At 49.8% G+C, this 17,629-nt stretch overlaps 1 pseudogene; it reads left to right on the forward strand.

Annotated features, from left to right (window-relative positions):
• The first annotated feature begins 2,282 nt into the window (after positions 1 to 2,282).
• Positions 2,283 to 17,629, forward strand: part of LOC119297551 — a 50,314-nt pseudogene continuing 34,967 nt past the window's right edge.

The following is a 17,629-nucleotide window of genomic DNA, read 5'->3' on the forward strand; positions in this document are numbered from 1 at the left end:
TGTTGATTAACATGGCAAGAGGGTGAAGCATATGAAAACTAACTATCTAGTCAAGTTTAAATGAGGCCGGAACAACAAAAAACAATTCTGATAAATCCTCATGTGCATTTAGCAATATAATGCAAACAACAATTTAAACCATTTTAAATGTTGTTATCATGATGCGGATGACATGTGCAAGTTTTATGCAGTATTTATGAAAATGTTGACATGATAAGATATGAGGCATTTGTCATCATGGCGGAAACAAAAGGGGTGCCACGGTGACGAATCTGAAAATGATGCCACGACAACATTCCGATGACCCGGTAGCTCACAGGGATACCGGTGCAAAAGGAAGTGGGTGTGAGTGTGTCATGCAAGATGATGGGGTGATCCCGGTTGCCGGGTTCCCATGGGTGGACGGCATGGCAACGAGGAACTCGCAAAGAACAACTCGGACATGGTGCAACCAAGACCATCTCATACACCACACCTGCATTCGTTCACGGGCGTCGTCTCGGTGTTATACCTTTGAAGCGTGCGGTTTTGTGGTGGTTCGAGTTCGTAGTAGAAGTGGTGGTACTCGCAGATCGTAGTGGAAGTGGAGGTTCATGTTCGAGGAGCAGTAGTGGTACATGGTCGTCATCGAACTTGGCGTCACATCACGTAGTCGTACACATTCCGTAGATGTTCATGTCATCGGTGTTGTGGTACTTGCGGTCTTCGGATTTGCCGGTCCCGTTCTTGCGACGGTAGTGGTACACACGAAGGTAGTCGAACTTGATGGATCCGAGGGCTCCAGGCATCGTGGTACATGTTTTGTAGACGTTCGGGCAGCGGTAGTGGTATATGTCATCGGTAGTCGAACATGGCGATCCGAAGAGGGTACTTGCCAGATCCACAACACTGCAGCCGTTCGTGGCAGAGAAACTTGATGTTCATAGGTCTCCCAAAAACGCCGTGGTACTTGGCGTGTTCTTGGTGATTCCGAAGATAGCGGTAGATGTACTTTGTGAATCCACAAGGCGTGCACGGGTCGTAGTGGTACTATGGCAAAATCCACGGGGCGGTCTTGGCATGCAACAAACAAAGCAAGATGGGCAGGAAGGGTGGCGCTGGTCCTCTGCTCCAGCGAAACAAGAACGACGGGCGAGCGGGCGACCGACCTAGCGCCTTAGAGCAGTGGGGGGAAGGCAGTGGAGAGAGGTCGGATCAAAGGCGGAGGAGGTCGCGGGATGCTGGTCCGGCGGGATCCGCGCGAAGGAGGGCCGGTGTCGGTGTCAAAACCGGTGGATCTCGGGTAGGGGGTCCCGAACTGTGCGTCTAGGCCGCATGGTAACAGGAGACAAGGGACACGAAGTTTTACCCAGGTTCGGGCCCCCTCGATGGAGGTAAAACCCTATGTCCTGCTTGATTAATATTGATGATATGGGTATTACAAGAGTAGATCTACCACGAGATCGAGGAGGCTAAACCCTAGAAGCTAGCCTACGGTATGATCGTTGATGTATATGTTGTCCTACGGACTAAAACCCTCCGGTTTATATAGACACTGGAAAGGGTTAGGGTTACACAAAGTCGGTTACAATGGTAGGAGATCTTCATATCCGTATTGCCAAGCTTGCCTTCCATGCCAAGGAAAGTCCCTTCCGGACACGGGATGGAATCTTCAATCTTGTATCTTCATAGTCCAGGAGTCCGGCTGAAGGTATAGTCCGCCTATCCGAACACCTCCTAATCCAGGACTCCCTCAGTAGCCCCTGAATGAGGCTTCATGATGACGAGTCCGGCGCGCAGATTGTCTTCGGCATTGCATGGCGGGTTCCTCCTCCAAGTACTTCATAGAAGATTTCGAAGACGAAGATAGTGTCCGGCTCTGCAAAATAAGTTTCCACATATTGCCATAGAGAGAATAATATTTACACCAATCTAATCTGCTGACGTATTTCGTAGCGTGTCACACCACGGCCAAGCCTTTATCCGAGTCATTTCATTAGCCCACCTCAGCGCGTCATGCGAGGCGGTTTCCCTGGAATGTCTTGTTAAAGCAGAGATCGTGTCCCCTTATCCCAGTATTCTCATCAATACGGGCGTGGGTAACCCAACCGCGCCATTGATTACGGCGCTTGGAGATAAGCGAGTTTTACCAGGCTGGTGGGGACATGTAGTTGCGTCCACCCATATAAGGGGATAAGGATCCACCTTTTGACCTATGCCTTCTTCCTCCTTCGCCTATCCATTCTTGCGCACTCGAGCTCCAGCGCCCAAGTCCGCACTCCCCACCTCAACCTTCTCCAGCCATGTCCGGAGCGGGAGGCAAGTGGATGGTCTCCTCTGTCACGGAGGGACACGTCAAAAAGCTGAGGAAAGCCGGATACCTGTCTAACGACATTGCGTACCGGCTTCCCGAAAAGGGGCAGCTCATCCCCACCCCTAGGCCCCATGAGAGGGTGGTGTTCCTCCCCCATTTCCTCCGTGGACTGGGCTTCCCTCTCCACCCATTTGTCCGGGGGCTCATGTTCTACTACGGCCTGGATTTCCACGATCTAGCCCCGAACTTCGTCCTCAACATCTCGGCGTTTATTGTCGTGTGCGAGGCCTTCCTCCGCATCCGCCCCCATTTCGGGCTCTGGCTCAAGACTTTCAATGTCAAGCCGAAGGTGGTGCACGGCAGCCAGGCGGAGTGCGGAGGCGCCATGGTGGGCAAGATGGCCAACGTCCTCTGGCTCGAGGGCTCCTTTGTGGATACCCTGAAGGGGTGGCAATCAGGGTGGTTTTACATCACCGAGCCGCGCTACGCCGAATGGGTCGCACCCCCCGAGTTCCGGTCTGGACCCCCAATGCGGCTCACGTCCTGGAAAGAGACGGGCCTGTCGTGGGGCAAAAAAGGAGAGCTAACCGGACTCCAAACATGCGTCAAAACCCTGGTGGACAAGAAGCTCAAACTTGTCAACGTAGTCCAGGTTATGCTCATCCACTTGATCCTCCCGTGCCAACAACGGGCTTTCAACCTGTGGGAGTTCGACCCGGCGCGGCACCAAACTCTGAGCAGGCTCTTTGACACGGTGTACGAAGATGCCTGGAAGGTGCTTTTCAAGGGCGCCGAGGCTCCCGCATCCGCTACTGAGGATTGCGGATTCAGTGTGCAGCGTTACGCTCTCGCGGTAAGCTGTTTTTTCCTTTTACATGGTATTAGTTTTTCATAGTTTGACTCCATGCGGGATCTAAACTCCCTTACCTTTGACAGGATTGGCAGGTGACCTCCGGACAGATCAACTGTCCGGCTCCTTCGCCTGAAGGCCCAGCGGATGCTCGTTTGGCGAAGCTACTGGTTCCTGCACCCTATGTGGTGCCGGAGAAGAAGGTCAAGAAGAAGGCCACAGGGACTCGAAAGAGTGCCCGACGCTCGGAGGTTTCGGATTCATCATCCGACGAATCCAAGATGCACTCCTCCCGTGAAGACGAGGAGGAGGAAGAAGAGACCCCTCCCCCTCCAGCGGGGGAAGGAAAGAAAAGGAAGGCCGCCCCAACTAGGGAGGCCGAAGGGTCCAAGAAGGGGAAAACCCTTCCCCCGGACCAAGCCCTTGTCCAAATCGTAAGTATCTGGATACCAGAGTAATTCATAGTATTCGTTTATTGCACAGCTTTCCCTCATGTCGAGTATGTTTATGCAGCCCACCCAAAGACAGGCTCGACGCGTCGTCGAGCGGCTCACTGGACTCGTCGGATGTGAACTCGCTTCCGACGGCTTCCTCCCCCCGCCCTACGGACGACACCGAAGTGTTGTCCCAACAGGTTCCAAGCCGAGAGGAGGTGGTCCTGGAGGCGCCGCAAGGGGACCTCCCGGACTCCAGGAGAAAAGGGGATGAAACCCCCCAGGGCTCCAAGTCCGACTCTAGGCCGGACACTGCTCTGGAACCTTCAAAGGTTCCAGAGTCCGGCGGGGGACCTCCTTCCAAGAGGAGCAAGTCCACCGTGCCAGCGGCCCCCGTCCAACCGGAGGCGCCGGACAATATGTTGGAGGCGCTCCAAGGCTCCTCCATCGACGAGGAGCACCGTGCCATTATGAGTGCAGTGGTCCAGAAGGTTCAGTCCGCCAAGAGCGGACTGACTGAAGCTTGTACTAGCCTTTTGACAGGCTTTGAGGTAAGTAAAGAATGTGTAAATGATATTACCGCATAGACAGTAGCCCCTGATGCTCGTTTGGTGTTCGGGAAGAAAAGCCGAATAGAGGATCAAATAAAATTCGCAGGAGTCTAACAAAAGGAGCCAATATGCGTATGCAGGCTTCTCTACTTGCATCCGCCGCACTGAATGTGGAAGTGGACACGCTAAAGCAAAACCTCGAGCGGTCCGAGCAAGAGCTCGGTCGTGCCAAGAAGCAGCTCGAGGACAATGAAGGTAAGAAATACCTTGTTTAACTATATATAAAAAAGGTGCAATTGCAAAAAATGACAGGATTATCGTGGCTATTGTAGGGGCCACGTCTGAGGTGGCGACCCTTAAGCAAGCGTTGGACGAGGCCGAGAAGAGGGCAGCCTCGGAGCGCACCGAGCGGGAGAAGTATGAGGCCGAAGTTGGCAAGGTGCAGCAAGAGCTCCAGGCTCTCATGGAAAAACATGAGAGTTTGGAGCTGGACTCAAAGACGCAAGCGTCCGAGCTTGCGGTGGCTATTGAAAATGCCAAATCTGCCAAGGCCGAATCCCAGAAGACCCTCCAGGAGTTGGATGAGGTGAAGAAGATAGCGGCGGGTAAGGCATTCTTTATGCAAAGCAAACACATAAACGTGAGTTACTTGTTACTAACCCGAATCCGGAGCTCTCCAGGAGCGTTCTCAGATCTTCCCCGGAGTGTGTCCGATGCCGCTGCATTCTATCGAGCCGAGGAGGGCAGCTCGACGAAGAAGGTGTTCTGGTCTTAGTACGCTGAGGCCGGACACTCCGTGCCCCTGAGTGACCAGCTAAAGCAACTGGTCGAGCTCCACAAGGTGACCGAATAGGCCATGAAGGGCCTCATTGTTTGGCTGTGGCCTGGAGGGGCTCTGCCTGGGAGCTATTTCGGGCTGGTGCGGCGGCTGGTGGAGGCCTGTCCAAGGCTCGAAGTCATCAAGCGCTCCATCTACATTGAGGGTGCCCGTAGGGCCCTTGCCCGTGCTAAGGTGCACTGGGGCAAGCTGGATGCTGAGAAGCTTGTGAAGGACAGGCCACCGCCGGGGAAAGAGCATCGCAAGCCCGAGAATTACTATAAGGATGTTCTGAAGGGTGCCCGCCTTGTGGCGGATGAATGTTCTAGGGATGTAATTTTTGAGTGAAACTTGCTCGTTTTGTCCTGTGCGCTGAAAACTTGTTTATATTTTCTAAGCAATGTAGTTAGAATTTAAAATATTACCTTCTGTGCGGCTGTTTATCAATTCTAGGAGATGGCGAGTCGTCGGCTTCTGCCCCCGTGCCGCTAGTGCTGGGGTTTTCGGGGATAAACCTGAGCGCTTTTTTTCCCATGTTTGGGTCCTTCGAGGGAGGCGCTCAGCCCAACGAACAAGGCAATCGGACTATAATGCGTGAACACTCTCACTTAGCCATAGAATTTTATAATTTTAAATTTTGGCGAAGCCCCTGGTATTCAAAAGACCCAGTTCGGGGTGCTATCCACGCCTTGGCCGGACAGAGCCGGCTCCTCGCCCTAAGCGGCATAAGTCTTTAGGGACTCGAAAAAACCTCTCGAACAGCGACCAACTCTCGCTTCATCATGACAGTCAGTTTTAGCTTTCTCCACTGAGGTGCTCGACCTAGCTCAACCGGGGCACAATCGCAGTGGTTCTCCTAGTGCTACCTTAGCCGATATAGCGGAATGTAAGGCACCAAAACATAGGAGCCGGGCAAACCAAACTACTGACCCAAGACATGATTCGGAGCCGATGCATATAATGCTATAAGTTCGGGGTGCCGCACTTGTTAAAGTGTTCGGACTTCTCACACCATATTGAGGGGTACTAAAGCCCCTGGCGTATTTTGGCCGTACCAACGTGTACAGGTGCAACATGTTGTTAAGGAACATATAAAAAGAAAAAAAGGTAATGCAAAAATAGACGAAAGCTATGCATTGCTTATTAAAAAGGGCTGCGATCAAAGCAGAACGATACAAATAATGCGATAAGTGGAAGGTTGGACTAGTTAACATGTCCGTTCCAGGGGCAAGCTACGGAATAGTATGCGGAACGGGTATACTGCTCGTGATAGTGACCACCTGGGAGTTCCATAGTGCGGCTTGGCTTGTCTGCTTCCCTGGTTCTTGCATCGTTTGTGCGGCAGTTGAACTGCCGAACAGGCCTTCCGAAGGATGAAGTCCTGAAAGTAAGAGAAAATTAAAAAATCGGCAGCCCCTGGTACGGTTTAAGCCGTGTTTTGGGCGTGCCGTGATGGTGCCCCTTCCCCTGTGCCCATGGTATCTCTAGAGCGTAGTTATGTACGCGAAGTACTGGCGTCGCCTTTTTGCGAGGGTTGGGGTTGGGGCCGCATTGCTACGCCTGCTCGGATCATGCCAGGCGGTCTTGTTGTAGGTTACTCCGGGCACGCTTGACGGTGTCCGGTCGTTTAGTGGCCGGACTAGAGAATTTTCTGGAGAGGCTGCTTTGAACTTCCGCTGCAAGGGCCGCCGTGTGCTCCTCCGTTCGGAGGGAACGTCGGTATTTCCATTGACCGTAATTACTCCTCGAGGGCCTGGCATCTTGAGCTTAAGGTATGCGTAATGCGGTACCGCATTGAACTTAGCGAATGCGGTTCGCCCGAGCAGTGCGTGATAGCAACTGCGAAACGGGACTATGTCGAAGATTAACTCCTCGCTTCGGAAATTATCCGGAGATCCGAAGACCACTTCAAGTGTGACTGAGCCTGTACAGTTGGCCTCTACACCTGGTATTACGCCTTTAAAGGTCGTTTTGGTGGGCTTAATCCTCGAGGGATCTATGCCCATTTTCCGCATTGTATCCTAGTAAAGCAGGTTCAGGCTACTGCCGCCGTCCATAAGGACTCTAGTGATATGAAATCTGTCAATAATTGGGTCTAGAACCAATGCGGCGAATCCGCCATGACGGATGCTAGTGGGATGGCCCTTCGATCAAAGGTGAACAGGCAGGAGGACCATGGGTTGAACTTTGGGGCGACTGGCTCTACCGCGTATACGTCCCTTAACGCACGCTTCCGCTCCCTTTTGGGGAGATGGGTTGCGTATATCGTGTTCACCGTCCGCACTTGTGGGGGAAAACCCTTCTGTCCATTGTTGTTCGGCGGCCGGGGCTCCTCGTTGTCATCGCTATGCAGCCCCTTGTCTTCATTTTCAGCATTTAACTTGCCTGCCTGCTTGAACACCCAACAATCCCTGTTGGTGTGATTGACTGGCTTTTCCGGGGTGCCATGTATCTGGCACGAGTGGTCGAGTATTCGGTCCAAACTGGACGGGCCCCTAGGATTCCTTTTGAATGGCTTTTTTCGCTGACCGGATTTAGAGCCTCTGAATCCGGCATTAACTGTCGTATCCTCAGCATTGTCGCTGTTAATGTGGCGCTTCTGCTTGTTGCGACGCGACCTGCCACTATTGTCCCTAGTGTCCGAATTACCAGGATTCTTGGTCATATTGTTGCTACGAGCAAGCCAGTTGTCTTCTCCCGTGCAAAAGCGGGTCATGAGTGTCGTGAGTGCTGTGATAGATTTCGGCTTTTCCTGTCCAAGGTGTCGGGCCAGCCACTCGTCACAGATATTGTGTTTGAAGGCTGCTAGGGCCTCAGCATCCGGACAGTTGACTATTTGATTTTTCTTTGTTAGGAACCGTGTCCAGAATTGCCTGGCCGATTCCTCTGGCTGCTGAATTACGTGACTTAGGTCATCGGCATCTGGGGGTCGCACATAAGTGCCCTGGAAATTATCGAGGAATGCGGCTTCCAGGTCCTCCCAACAACTGATTGATCATGTTGGCCAGCTGTTAAGCCAATGCCGAGCTGGTCCTTTAAGCTTGAGTGGGAGGTATTTGATGGCGTGGAAATCATCGCCGCAGGCCATGTGGATATGAAGGAGATAATCCTCGATCCATACCGCAGGATCTGTTGTGCCATCATATGATTCGATGTTTACGGGTTTAAAACCCTCGGGGATTTGATGATCCATTATTATGTCTGTAAAGCAGAGTGGGTGTGCGGCGCCTCTGTACTGGGCTATATCGTGACGTAGCTCCAATGAGCCTTGTCTACTGTGTTCGGCCCTGCCGAATTTGTGGCCGGCGTGACGGTTACCATCTCGAGCCGTGGGGCGCCCACGCGATCCGTAGATCGATCTTGTTTGCCTTGCCTTGTCCTCCAACATGTCTCGTAAGTCCGGCGCATATTCCCATGCCTTGGTACAGGGTGCGGCTTGAGTGGAGGGCCGAGGGGCCTCTCTGTCGCAACCACGAGGTGGCTGGTCGGCCGCATCAAGTGCTTCCTCCTCTAATCGAGGTAGCAACCTGTGCTTTGGGTAGCTCTTGGAGGGGTGTTCGAGTTTATGCTCTTCGGCCGCAAGGACTTCAGTCCATCTGTCGACTAGCAAATCTTGATGAGCCCTAAGTTGTTGCTGTTTTTTCTTGAGGCTTCTTGCCGTGGCCATAAGCCAGCATTGAAAACGCTTTTGCTCGACGAGATCCTCTGGCACGACGAATTCGTCGTCGTTGAGGCTTGCCTCGTCTTCGGAGGGAGGCATATAATTATCGTCCTCGACCTCTCTGTCTGCCGCTCTCTCGTGAGGGCTGGTTTCTCCATCCTCCTGTGCTAAATCTTGCTGGAGGGGGTTTTCTTCGGCGCTTTCCGGAGTATTATTATCTCCCATGCTGGAATCACCTTGTTTGTTTTGGCGGGATTTTGAGCGGCGCCGCTGACGCCGGCGCTTAGGCTGTTTCTTGGAGGGGTCATCCTCCGCTGTTCCATCGCCATCTCCCTCTTTTGGGGTGTCCACCATGTATATGTCATATGACGAGGTGGCTTTCCAGGGCCTAGTAGGCGTTGGTTCTTCATCATCTCCTTCATCGGCGCCCATACCGTCGGTATCTTCGGAGTCAAAGTCGAGCATGTCGGTTAAGTCGTCGATAGTGGCTACAAAGTGGGTGGTGGGTGGGCTTTGAATTTCTTCATCGTCCGTACCCCAACCTTGCTAACCGTAGTCCGGCCAGGGCTCTCCTGATAAAGAGAGAGACTTCAGTGACTTCAGGATATCGCCAAAAGGCGAGTGCTGAAAGATGTCCGCGGCAGTGAACTCCATGATCGGCGCCCAATCGGATTCGATCAGCAGGGGCGTGGGGGGCTCGGAGTCCGGAGAGGAGTCTGGCTCCTTGGAGTCACGAGTCTCGCAGAGTACGGGGCTGGTGCTTGGCTCAATCGCCATTGGGATTGCAGCCCCCGAGGTGGCGTCCAACCGCCCATCCTCGATCGGCGCAGTTGGTTCCGAATTAAGGGTCGGAGCCGATGCGGATGCGGCCTCCAGGGCACTTTTCTGCGGCAGATCTAGATCATGCTCATCATGACAGTGCGGCGCGCTTAGCAGTGGCTCGAATTCGTCGAAGATCAAGTCCCCGCGGATGTCAGCCGTGTAGTTTAAATTTCCAAATCTGACCTGATGGCCAGGGGCATAGCTTTCGATCTGCTCCAGACAGCCAAGCGAATTGGCCCGCAGTGCGAAGTCGCCGAAGACGAAGATCTGTCCGGGGAGGAAGGTCTCACCCTGGACTGCATCGCTATCGATGATCGTCGGAGCCATCGAGCCTGACGGCGACGACACAGAGGAACTCTTAATGAAAGCACCAATGTAGGTGTCAAAACCGGTGGATCTCGGTTAGGGGGTCCCGAACTGTGCGTCTAGGCCGGATGGTAACAGGAGACGAGGGACACGAAGTTTTACCCAGGTTCAGGCCCTCTCGATGGAGGTAAAACCCTATGTCCTGCTTGATTAATATTGATGATATGGGTAGTACAAGAGTAGATCTACCACGAGATCGAGGAGGCTAAGCCCTAGAAGCTAGCCTATGGTATGATCGTTGATGTGTATGTTGTCCTACGGACTAAAACCCTCCGGTTTATATAGACACCGGAAAGGGTTAGGGTTACACAAAGTCGGTTACAATGGTAGGAGATCTTCATATCCATATCGCCAAGCTTGCCTTCCACACCAAGGAAAGTCCCTTCCGGACACGGGACGGAATCTTCAATCTTGTATCTTCATAGTCCAGGAGTCCGGCTGAAGGTATAGTCCGGCTATACGAACACCCCCTAATCCAGGACTCCCTCAGCCGACCTGGGCGCAGGTCACCGGATCGGGAGGCAATTTTGGCGCTAGGAAGATGGAAGGGTGAGGAGGTGGACGCCGGCAGCAACTGGTCCGCAGCAGGAGGTGGGGTCGGTCGGGGCTGTGAAGCGGCCAAGGCTGGGACGAACTCTCGGTTCACATGGCAGGGGAGGAGGCGTCGCGCTCCGGGTCGTCGAAGTCCAGCAGGGCCGCGGTGGCGGCCCCTGGCGAGGGAGCCGAACATAGGCGGGGCGAGGCGCAGGGAGATGGCGGCTGTGGCCGGTTGTCCGGGTCGCGGAGGACAAAGATCCAGCGGGGTACGAGGGTACAGGGCGGCGCCCTCCGGGCGTTCGAGCAAAGCGGCACGGGAACAAGATGGAGATGGAGATGGGATCGAGAAAAGGCGGCGCTCGAGAGGAGGATGTGGGGGATCGAGGAGATGGGGGTTCGGGCGTGCGGTTCCTTGGTGACGGCGCTAGGAGGAGGCAGGGGAAGTTGGGAATCGATCAGATGGGCTCTCCCCCTGGCGCTAGGGATACGGGGGGAGTGGGCCTTGGGCCAAATTGGGATGCGGGCTCCCTTCTCTCTTTCTCTCTTCTCTTCTTCTTTTCTTAGCAGAAAACAAATAAGGAGAAGAAAAGGAAAGAGGGAGGTTAGGGAAAGAATTTGATTACACGGATAAATTTCCCGGACTCGCAAAAATACGAGGAATTTGACAAAAATGGCCTGGGGATTTTTAGAGGAAGTAAAATCCACACGCATTGGATTTAACCTGGCAAGTTTGAATTTTGAAACCCATTCGAATGAACTCCAAATGGGTTGAAATTATAGGAGGTGACCCTACACAATAGATGTGATTTATGGGCAGATTTGGGACATTAATGGAGAAAGTAAAATTGCAACCCAATTTGCAATTTAACTTAAAAGGTCGAAAAGGAAGGGTAGGAGGTTGAGTCGGGTAAGGGAAGAGTTGAAGAGCAGTGCAATTGTGTTATGGGTGATTCCAAGTTAATGTAATATTTTATAATAGCTCCCTAAATATTAGGAGGACATGTTATAAAGAGAACTCACCATGTGAATTCCCTCGATTTAAATGGATCAAAGATCCATGCCATTTATTTAGTTGAGTTAAAAAAATGACATGATGGCATGATGACATGATGCAATGCACATGATGCAATGATGAATGCAACAAGCAAAAAAACACAACGAATCTCGGAAACCCTGGAAGGCATCTGAAGCTCCGGTCTTTGGGCGTCACAACACTCCACCACTACGAGAGGATCTCGTCCCGAGATCTTGGATGGCACCGGAGAGAAACGAAAGAGGAAGAGAAGAGGTACAACTAAGTTGCTTCTTTGACAAACGAGTGAAACCACGAACCTTGGGAGGTTGAACAAATTGAAAAAAAGAATACAATGAAGATGAACAAAGTTGAAAACAATCTGTTAGGAAAGAGGAACAAGGAACATTACTAGAACCTTGTAGGTTGAAAGACATAAGAAAAGGGTTGCAATGGAAAAGATGTGCATGCAAGCACTCCGGTAAAAATGAGATGGAGAAGGAATAAAATTGATATAATTTGGGCAGCACTCCGACTGTAAATGGAAGGAATAGAACATGATCTTGACAAGATGAGAGGATACTTGAAAAGAGGACACGACACTCCGGTTGAATGGGTAAGCACGAAAAGAACATGGTCCTCACAATCCGAGATGAAGAGTAAAAAGAGCAACATCACAATTCCTCCGGAACGAAAGAATAGAAGTTGGATCATTGGAAAGGAAAGAGTTGGGAAGATAATGACATCTTCTACCACAATGGAATTTGAAAAGCATCCTTAAAAAGAAGGATTGAACGGAGTTGTTGGGAAATCAACAACGAAAAGAACAAGCTTGTAGTGGACATATGGAAAACATCTCGAAATCTTGAGGTGAAATTCTGCCACTGACGAAAAACAATAGATTGGATTGATATAAACAAGGAGACGAGAAACTTACTTCACCGGGAGGATAAATGAAGAACTAGGGTCGTTTATAAGAACCATACATAGCACTATCCTTAGAGAAAACTTTAGGTGAAATATAACCCAAGATAACTCCAATGAAGAGATTGATGGAATGAAAAGAGCTCATGCTCGAAGAAATTGCTAGGTTTAACTATCTCATTCTTAACAACTGTTGAATCATGAACACATGAAGGGAAATTGTCAAGAATGACATAACACCACCTCAAAAGATAAGGTTGAAAGAATTGCACTTCGGAATGCAAGATGAAGAATGCTTGAACTCCTCAAAACAAGACATGTGTTGATCACCATGTTTATTTGAGAGTATAGCTTGGCGGATCGTAACTTCGAGAGAAATCTTGAAGAATGAATGAAAAATGAAAGGAATCCTTGATGAGCCACCATGTTGAGTCTTCATGTAGAACTCCGGTAATAGAAGGATGGTGGAAAAAAAGAAGTTGAAAGAACAAGGTGAAGCCTTGCAATGATTATATGGAGCTTCACGATGATATAATTGAGAGAGTTTGGAACTCCGGGAAAAGAAAAGATGAAACAATTGAAACGAAGAATTTGATGAGCCTCCGGAATAATTAATTGAATTACTTGATGAAACAAGAATTAGAATTACATTATGCTTATCCTTCACCAATTAAATTGATGACAAGCAATGGATTTGGCTTACTGCTTATTCCCGTTGAAAGGATTAAGAGAGAGATATTGTAAACTTGAGAAGGACTTCAACGAACCACAGTAGGATTGAAACACCGAATGAATTGATATGATAATGAAGGAAGAGAAATCTTGAATGAACGACCATAAGAATTGAAAATGAAAAATAGCAAAGGCACCAATTACCCGGAAGAATTGGAAAACGAATGAAGATACTTGAGGGAATTTAGATACCTAAGACGAAGAGATCATGAGCTGATTAGAGAACACTTGAACGATGCACCGGTAAGATTTGGAGAACGAGAGCTAAAAGGTGGAATGAATAATTCTTAGATGATGGGCTCCGAAGAATCAAACTGAAAAAGGCTCCTGAAATGCTCCAGATGGTTGAAAAGAATTCTCACAATCGAAAATAATTATGAGAGGGTGGCAACAAGCTAGAACCCTGAATCTTCAGGAGAACAGATATGATTGAAGAGAAACTCTTCTTCCGTCTTCAAAATCCAAGAATGCCGACGAGAAACACCACCATGAATTGTTTAGACACTCCGGGAGAATCAAAAGTGAAGAGATTGAGCCAACGATGAAAAGAATGTGAAAGATCTTGGAGAAGGCATCTGACTGATGATAATTCATTCTTACGTCAAACTTTGAAAGATTTGAGAATAGCTCCGGTAAAATTAGAAGAGTCGGTTAAGATCCTGGGAAAAGACATGTGGGTTAGGGCCCACTCGAAAGATACACCGTTGAATGATTTGAAAGAGGGATTGCGCCAGTAGAATTAAATGGCTTGAATATGATAAGACCTCAAAATATCTTGAAAGGATTACAAATAGAAACTAGAACCTTTTGGGATATCTTCAGCACTCTGGGACAAGCAAGAAGTGGATTATTAAGAGGTGCATCGGCATGAGAAGATGTTTGAAACAAAGAAAAGTTATGATCTACAAAGCTTGAATTTAATCCATCGAAGAAGAAAATGATAACAAAGAATGATAAACTTGTAGAGCATCTTCATGAGAACCACCGGGTAAGAACATTGACGGAAAAGAACGGAGAGACTTCCCATCAATAAAGGATACTTGATTAAGACATCTGATTCCTTGAAGAAAAAGGGTGGGAGGGTGGGAAAACAAAGGCAACTTGGGGACAGATGAAACGAACAACATTGAGAAAAATCGAGAGGTGATCTTGCGGATGTTGAAATGATCGGATCCACTTGAAGAGGAGCACACCGGTTGAGAAGAATTGACATGACAACCTCGATGATCAAGAAGGATTAGTATTCACATAGAAATGTGAGAACACCACTTAGGAAAAGGCATGGAATCAACACTTGACATTGAAGCAACCCGAATACCACAACAAAAACAAAAACAAAGGATTTGGCTAGCAGGATAAGCCGGAACAAACATATAATAGACCCCATATCGTATCATGTGTCTGTTGGAAATATATTCTGTCAGGACCCCGATTCCAAGTAACACTGATCTAGCCTGTAAAACCTCATATCACTTTGCGGCCTCAAGAACGGTATTCCCACGGGTGTCGCCTTACCATGGCCTGGGACCGTTTACGCCTTTTGGCTCACGTATATGATAGTGTCACTAGCATCCATATGACAGAGAACCCGGGCCGACATGGCTAGTCGTGAACCCAAAGCGGCACAAACTTACGGGGACAAGCATACATGAATCAACATCGACCATGTCGGTCAGCAGCGTGTGAATCCGGGCTATAGAACTGGGCCAACAGGACTCCGAGAACCCGGGCTGTAGCAGGCTAGGCAGGACTCCGAATGTCATTGCGTGACATTTCCCCGAAGGGACGGAAACGGGAACGAAGTGAAACACATGCCGGCCAGTCAAGTGTCCGGAGCAATAGTGCTAGGCTAGCAGGACTTCGGTGAACCGGGCTGTAGCGGACTACTACGGCTCATGGAAGCACTAGACTACATTTCCCCATAAGAGAGGCTGCCAAGGATAAACAACTAGGCTGTCGGATCCCACACATACCAAGCATTTCAATCATACACACAATATGCTCGATATGTGTAAATACAACATGGCATCACAAAAAAACTCTACAACTCAAGTACTTTATTTGAAGGCTCCGTAGAGCCATACATAATATGTTCATACAGGTAGGGGTCACATGACCCGACACTAAGGTCATACAAACATACAAGCACATGCGGAAGCAAACTAGTCTGAGTACAAACAGTAGAAAGAAAGAAGGCTTGACGAAGCCTGTCTATTTACATAGGCCCCTCCATGGCTCGGAATCACCACCTGGGTGGCAAGTCACTCATCGACGTCGAGGTCTACGTAAAACCCGTCAAAAGGGGCGGTGTTGTCGTCTCAAAACAGTAATTAAAGCAACATGAGTACAAAGGTACTCAGCAAGTCTTACAATAGATCCTACTATACATGCTCATTCTCAAGAAGGTAGTGGAGTTATAGCAGCAAGCCAGCTTTGCCTCTTGGCTAAGCTATCCTACGACACACCACTTGTAAAAAAGTTTTCGCACACGAGTCCACTAATCACCATCACAATACTCCACCATGGATCCTCCCTCGTCATCCTACGGGAGGGGCCATCTGCGGTACTCACACTTATCTTGAGTCTTTTAGTAGTAACCATTAACTTGTCTATGAACTGTATAGGCAACCAAGTAGTCCTTTACCGCGGACGCGGCTATTCGAATAGAGGATGTTAACCCTGTAGGGGTGTACTTCTTCATACACGCTCTCACCACTTATCGTCATTTACACGACATGTACTCGGCAACCTTCAAGCGGAAGCCCAACGAGGGTGTCGGCCACGGCCTACCTAAACACTCAAGTCTCTACTCCAGGTCTATCGCCTATCCAGGTTCCATGCGCAGGGAGTCTAGCAGAGGTTTCCACATACGGCCCCGAATGATGTGTACAAGGTTCCCGAGACACCAAACGGGCGACTCGGTACACCGTGCCATGGTGTATCTACCGCATCATAGCCCACCACTAGGGTCAGCGCTACGCACAGCCGCCAACACATAACCTATAAACACCAGAAACTAGTTGCAACTCCTGGACAGAGGACTAGGGTGGTCAAGAAGCCGAGAGGGTCATTTAAGGATCTCAATGCATGGTAGTAACTGATTCTTAAATCACACATACAGATCTCAGTTCTTAAGGATGACCTCAATGAAACAACCCACCATGTACTCCTACATGGCCTCTCATCGATACCTTTACCAACTCATGTTCAACACATCCCTCACATTACTGATATAATCATTTCACTCTAGCCCATCACCCAGATGAACCAGACCTGACACAATTCTAAGCATAGCAGGCATAGCAAGGTAGGAAACACAGATATGGCTCAAACAACTCCTACACGTGCTAGTGGGTTTCATCTAGTTACTGTGGCAATGACAGGTCTTGCAGAGGAAAAGGGTTCAAGTACCGCAGCACACAGCAGTTTGAAACGTTGTTGTCTTAATGCAGTAAATGAGAGCAGGAGCGAGAACATGGGATTGTATCGATATGATCAATGGGGATGCTTGCCTGATGGAGTAGTAGTAGGGTACTGCCATTCAGTCGGATAATCGAAGGTATCCTCGGAGGCAGAACCTACCACAAAAGACACCACAGAACACAAGCATCACATGACAATATGCAACAATATGATGCATGCTATGACATGGCAATATGATGTGTCTTGGCTAATGCATTGTTAAACATGTTGGTTTGAGTCCATTTGAATCAAAGATTCAAATGAAAGCTCAAGTTATTAAGTCATATAAGTGCATTTAGCTTGTTTCACCTAAACAGCAAGGTTAATGTGTTCTGTCATGCGTGAAACCATTACAGATGGAAAGATTGAATTTTTCTGATCAAATTTCATATATAAATCTTTGCATTTGGTGTTACAGATTAATTTCTATGAATTTTCGAAGTTTAGGACAATTTCTGGAATTTCCTATATAAGAATAATTCTAGTAATTGAATTACTGCGTCAGCATTGCGTCAGGGTGACATCAGCAGGTCAAAGGCGCCAGCCCAGGTCAAACCTGACTAGTGGGACCCCCGTGTCAGTGTAATTAGCCTAACTAATTTTTAGTTAGCACTAAACCTAACTTAGTTAGCAGACGGGCCCCACCTATCATGGACTCAGGGGGGAGTCAACCTGGGCCCACACGGAGTCAACCAGGGTCAAACGGTGTCAAACTCGTCGGTGTTTAGCCACCGGCGAGGCCAGACGTGGCGGGGCAGTGCGGGTTTCACACTCCGACGACCAAATGGACGGCGAAGACCTCCTACGCGTACCTGGGAGCAAGCAGCGTCGAGTGGTGGCAGTGGTTGGGCTCAGGGTCGCCGGAAACGACGCCGGCGACGAGCGTTGTGGCTTCCGGAGTTCGGGCGAGGTCGAACTAGCCGCTAGGAGGCACGACGACGAGCGTGCGGGGGTGCTACGGGCTCCTGCGAGTGCGGTGAAGATGAAGACGAGCTCGGTTGCGAGCCAACGTGGCTGTGGCCACGACACTGACGTGCGGTGGCGGCGGCGGGTGCGATCGAGCTTGCTGCGGTTGCTGCGGTGCTCGAGAAGGCAAACAGAGAGGATGGGGAGGTAGCTGAGCTCACGGCGGTCACGTCGGAGCAGTCGGCAAGGTCAGGGACGAGCT

Source organism: Triticum dicoccoides, chromosome 5A (assembly GCF_002162155.2).
Source record: "Triticum dicoccoides isolate Atlit2015 ecotype Zavitan chromosome 5A, WEW_v2.0, whole genome shotgun sequence".
Classification (NCBI taxonomy): domain Eukaryota; kingdom Viridiplantae; phylum Streptophyta; class Magnoliopsida; order Poales; family Poaceae; genus Triticum; species Triticum dicoccoides.